The sequence below is a fragment of the Meleagris gallopavo genome, chromosome 26 (assembly GCF_000146605.3).
Source record: "Meleagris gallopavo isolate NT-WF06-2002-E0010 breed Aviagen turkey brand Nicholas breeding stock chromosome 26, Turkey_5.1, whole genome shotgun sequence".
NCBI classification, from domain to species: domain Eukaryota; kingdom Metazoa; phylum Chordata; class Aves; order Galliformes; family Phasianidae; genus Meleagris; species Meleagris gallopavo.
The window spans coordinates 5,934,483-5,940,278 of record NC_015036.2 but is presented as its reverse complement, the minus strand read 5'-3'; the positions used below and the strand labels follow the sequence as shown (position 1 = coordinate 5,940,278).

At 42.9% G+C, this 5,796-nt stretch overlaps 1 protein-coding gene across 1 annotated transcript in view; it reads left to right on the top strand.

The window, feature by feature from the left end:
- NCAM1 (neural cell adhesion molecule 1) overlaps positions 1 to 5,796 on the top strand; it is a 93,096-nt gene that overhangs the window by 4,989 nt on the left and 82,311 nt on the right. The gene's annotated exons all lie outside the window — the stretch shown is intronic.

The following is a 5,796-nucleotide window of genomic DNA, read 5'->3' as shown; positions in this document are numbered from 1 at the left end:
GATGAAGATGTTAATGAGCACCGGCCCCAGCACTGACCCCTGAAGGACACCACTCGCCTCCCATCTCCATCTGGACACTGAGCCATTCACCACCACTCCCTGGGTACAATCTCCCAACCAGTTCCTCATGCATCAAACAGCCCACCCATCAAATTCATGTATTTCCAATTTGGAGAGAAGGATGTTGTGGAGGACCGTGTTAAAGGCCTTACTGAAGTCCAGACAGGTGACATCGGTGGCTCCTCCCTTGTTCACTGATGCAGTCACACCATCAAAGCCACACGGTCGGTCAGGCAGGATCTGCCCTTGGTGAAGCCATGCTGGTTGTCCCATATCACCTCCCTTTCTTCCATGTGCCTTACCACAGCTTCCGGGAGGATCTGCTCTGTGATCTTCCCCAGCACAGTGGTGAGGCAGACAGGTCAGTACTTTCAAATGAAACTCATTTCAAACTCAGATTGCAAGAGGCACTCCAGGGACAAACTCCAGAAGTATTTTTTCCCATGAAGTCTGTAAAGAAAGAAAAAAAATCCATCACAGCTAATGATTTTGTCATCTGGCTAACCACAAACTTGGTTATAGATAACATTATGGAAAGATATCCAAATGTCAGCTCACACACCTAACTATGTATATCACCCAAATATTTAATTACAAAATAATATGAAAGTTCAAATCAACACAGTTTAAAGATATTCTAACCATCTCAGGTGACAGATGTGCTAATTATTCAGTACCTGTGGTAATGTAATGTCTGGAGGCTCCTATCAGTAAACCTCATTGTTAAATACTCCAAATGTTAGTCAAAATTTGGTTCCTAAGCTCAGTAACATATATATTCTGTAAGACCAAATTGCACAAGGAGAGGAAGCACAAGATAATGGAGATAATCACATGTGGGTGAAGAATAACAGCCACGGAGTCCCAGAGGCTGACATCACCCCTGCATTTGCCACTGTATCACTCCATTAATTTTGTTTTACAGACTCCGCTGTAGTTTCATGCCCTGTGTGTAAGAGAGAGACCAGGGGACAAAGCAGCACATCAATAACAGGGCTTAGCACTTGAGCAGCATCCTTCCAAAAATAACTTTTGGGGGTGTGCTAGCTCAGAGGTACAAAATCCTTATCTTCCATGAATTACTATTTATTGAAATTTTAATAAATGTTCATCTCACTGGCTACAAGAGAATCTCACACAGCAAGAAAGTAAAGCTTATCTAGAAGGAAGAGTCTGCTTATCTTGTGCTGCTCATCCTCCGCAGATTTGTTGAAAACACAGGCTAAGAACTTCTGCACGATCAACTTTAATTTCATCTTGTGAGTTGAGTTTTTGAAGTTAATGTGATGAGCGCTATGGCACACAAGGTCATTCTCTGCATGCGACTCCAAATAACAGGAACACACAAACAGCAGGAGTCTGAGCATGTGCAGGGGAACATTTTGTAGAAGCATAGGGTGGTTTGAGTTGGAAGGGACCCTCAAAGGCCGCCTGGTGCCGCTCCCTGCAGTGCACAGGGACACCCACAGCTCCAGCAGTGCTCACAGCCCCAACAGCCTGACCTGGGCTGTCTGCAGGGACGGGGCACTACCACCACACCTCTGTAGGTTCTAAGTGTGGCACGGGTTTCATTTTCAGACTGAAGAGCTCTGAACTGGAAACAGACCACTGAAATGAGAGAAAGAATCTTCTGCTATTGCATTTTTGTTTTATTTGCTCAATTTGTTCTGTGATTTATACGGGGAAGGCAATTTGGGAGATTGCATTGTTATATGAGCAATAGGACCACACGATGTTCTTTGACTCTCTTACACTGAGATGTATTACTTTGCAACCCTGACCATGCTGTTAAAAACGTAAATGGGGGCAATCGGTAGAAAATGGATCTGTGATGAAACCAGATTTTCTGTTTTGTGTGGGTTTTCAGATTTTGGAATTTTTTTGTTACACACTAGAATGTACTCAGGGGGAAAAAAGCAGTAATTTACTACAACAACATAATTTCTGAAGAAAAATCTAGATTTTAGGAGGTACAAATTCTCATTTGAAGAACCTCTCTCTCCGTTCAGAGAGACAGAGATAAGTGCTGGACTTCACTGCCTCAGTTAATTACTGAAACTTTGATGAGCTGAATCCAGGTTACAGACCATGAAAGATAGCATTCACCTTCTCCAAATGCCCCTTTCCTTGATAAAGAGCAGAAATTAATTGCACAAGAACGCTGAAAATATATTTCCACTGATGTGAATTCTCTGGACAATTTACTGGAGTAAAAAAAGAGCAAATTTTCCAAAATAACAACTTCCGAAACAGCAAACTTCTGGCAGTCACAAATCAATGCCCCCAGTGCCCCCATAAGGGATTTTCCTCCTTTGGGGAACAGCTGGGAAGGGGAGGTAAGGGCCTTAGTCAGTCATGGAGATTTAAAATCCCTCCTGATTCTGAAGGCATCAGGATCACTGTCTACAGCAAAGGCAAAAATGTGACACTCCTCATCCCAGCTGATGGGCTATTTCTTCTTAATGACACAACTCCGGGCAGATTAGTCCTTGCTCACTGTGACTCAGCCGTTCTCACGTAAGTTTCCTAAATAAACATAGGACAGAAGTTTGCAGCTGGCACTGTGATTTCCCTGCCCAGTGCAACAACTTTCAGAACTGTTTTACCATTTACAAAACAAATGCTGACGATGAACGTAAGCCCACTACAGATGGTCATATTTAATGGCCTGATGATGCGGACGTATCTGACTCTCAGTCATGTTGTGAAAGAAATGCATTGTGGATATTGATTGCTTGTGTAATTGAGTCATTTCCTCTGATACAGTGCGTGTGCCAATGGAGGTTAGGATGCCCAAGGGACTGTTCCAGGCTAAAAAAAGGAAATAGAAAGGGAGGGTGCCCTGTAGTGTGGCAATAGATTTCATTCAGAAAACATCCTAGGGGAGAGCTTGGCTTTGGGTAGGGAGAGGTTTGCATCCCTTCCACAGTAGAACAGAAAAAATGGGAAATCAAGGTACCAAACCTCCAAGGGCTCTGTAGCATTACATGCACTTGAAAGAACAAATCATGGTCCAGACTTACGATATTTAACAGTCATTAATGTGGTTTCATCTGGTACCATCAAGAGGGCACATATGTTGTGTGCCACTGCCCTCCCAGAAAGGGATTTTCGCACATAAATCACACATGGTATGGGCTCTGCTTGCTTATATGGGGTTCCCCATGCCTGTCCTAGCTGTGGTGTCAGTGGGACGGGGTTCACGCAGCTCTGTGGCAGCCGTAGGGAAGTGACAGGCCTACACTCACTATGGGGACAGCAGAGCTGCACGAGACTCCAATGTTCTGCTGTCAGCCTCTTAATTACCGACATTATTGCTACAGAGCCCTCTGCAAAGTGGGGGAGGGGAGGGAGGGATAATCTTTTGTTGTTCCTGAAAGCAGGAGGATGGAATTAAATGCAAGGCTGGCCTTTTGGTTAATGGTTTAAACTGAGGCCCAGGAGATCGCTTCTCAGTTTCCCATTGGCCACAGACCCTACACGGACACACAAGGCACATCACTAAATCTAATTTCTCAATGTATTCAGCAAGTTGCTTTTCTTTGTCTCATCCGTCCAGGCCATGTGCTGTCCTGAGCCAGGGACACCTTGTATTTTGCTTTTACACATTACAGTTTTGTTCAGCTGACTGATCCCCTGAAACAAGAACTCTGGAAAAGCCAGGTTCTAGGTTGGCATTGCTCAGTGAGAGTAATAATAGACAGAAATACGAAGTAACAGAAAGGAAAATGTTGAATCACAGTATTGTACCGATACAGCTAGTGGAATGCAGTGTCACCTACCCCAGATTAGCTGCATTTAGGCACAATGAGATGCATATCCTTTTCCTAAGACTTGAAAAACCGCCTTGTATCTGCCTCCCATAGTAAGTATGGCCCTTCTCCAAAAAGATTTGGTGCTGCTGTGCAGATGGCAGACATCTGCAGAAGAAATGCCTCATCTTACACGATGCGGTGTTGCTCACGTCGCTGCTATAGGCACAGAGCCATTTGTGTGTTACCTAACAACCACCTCATTAGAGATGAAGCTTCCTCCTGTGAAGGGAGCTAGTGCCACACGTCCAAGGAATTGCCTTAATCCTATTTTGAAGCCTTGATTAGCGTTTATGCTAGCGTAAGCCCTTTCACCTGTAGGTATAGAGACACGAACTGCCACAGACACTAACGTGTAATGCTTTATAAAACAGGCAGTGTCTGCAAAGGGAACAAAGTGCTTGTCTACATCCCACCATTCGGGAGATTACTTAGTATCATGTCAACTTGGACTGCAGGTTTGTGTTATAAAACCAGCAAAGATGAAATCTGGCTTTCAAAATCAAGGAAAGATTCATCAGACCTTTGAAAATCATCCTCTGGATCAAATGGCTCCAGGATGCCTTGATCCAGTCTTCATTAACAAACTGAAGAACAAATTCAGTCCAAGAACAATGATTCTGCCTCAACAGCAAGAATTTTTTAGGATATTTTCTTTCTCACTGCATTTCAGCACCATCTTAAGACCATCACATAAAAACAGAAACATGACTTTCCCTCATTTTTATCTTCTCTAAAAGATTTTTAGAGACATGTAGGGCTAGGATAATGCAAAATAGGGACCGACATTCCATTACTAGCCTTGTTCTTCTGTGCCTTAAACTAAAAATGGTGAGGAAATGGAAGACATAACCCTGAAAGACTGAAGGAAAATATGGCATGGTTGCAAGTTGCCTTAGACTATGCTCTGGGCTGATTTTTAGATGGATTCTTCCTTCTTCTGTTTCAGTAACTGTCTACCTGTGTGTTTTAATGTAGTCAGCACAACCCTATCTAGCTGGCTTGCAGCTAGAGGAGAATTGAAGGTATGATGTTGCTCAAGTTGTGTCAGATGTGGGTGCAACACTTTGCCTGGTGATACGTGTGCATTTTTTGTACAATACAAATCCATTGTGTTATTCTCTCTCCTACTATGTCACCTACTTGCACATTTTATTCTGGAGAAGTAGGAAGACATGTCTTGCATTGGAAAATGGAAGCATCTTTTCTCCTGCCGGGTTCTTACAGGAATTAGAGAGCGAACCTAATTTGTGGAACTCATGAAATGTGCTTGTCCAGCCCATAAATTCCAATGCTTTCTCCAAGGACTTTGTTTACTCATAAAGCAGCTCAGTCTCCAGTCCTTTAAAGTAACTTGGGAAGCGTAATTTCTTTACCTTCTGTCAGCTCGTAGCTTTATTTGCTCTCCTAAAAGTCTGAGCCTTATGTTTGAGCAGTGCATGACTGTTTAATGGCATCCTGACAGAAGGGTCCTAAAGCACACGGAAGCAAAACAGAAGCCCGTCCTGCATTTAGTATTTGCAATATATTGGTAATGTCGCCCAAGAACAAATAAATGGATTTCCTTTGCTACGGGGTCACTTGGAACCCTCTCCAAGCAACTTTAGCATTAGGAGGATTTAGAAAAGTCTTTTGATAATTATAACCAGAGACTTCTTTGTATTTCTATTTGCATAAAAATGGCCAAAAGAAACAGCCAACTACTATGTCACTGCACAAAATTTGACCTTGTTTCATGTTGCTGCCACAGAGGAGAAAAATCCCTTTAATTTTCCCTATCTGACAAGGGAGCGGTTATATCAAGGGCCAAGCAACTGTTGCTAGTGTTACAGAAAGCAAAAGAAAAAAGCTCTTGAACAAATTCTTAGATTTCCTTCACATTGGAATTGTGGATAAGAGCAATGGGGTTTTTGTTTTCTTTTTT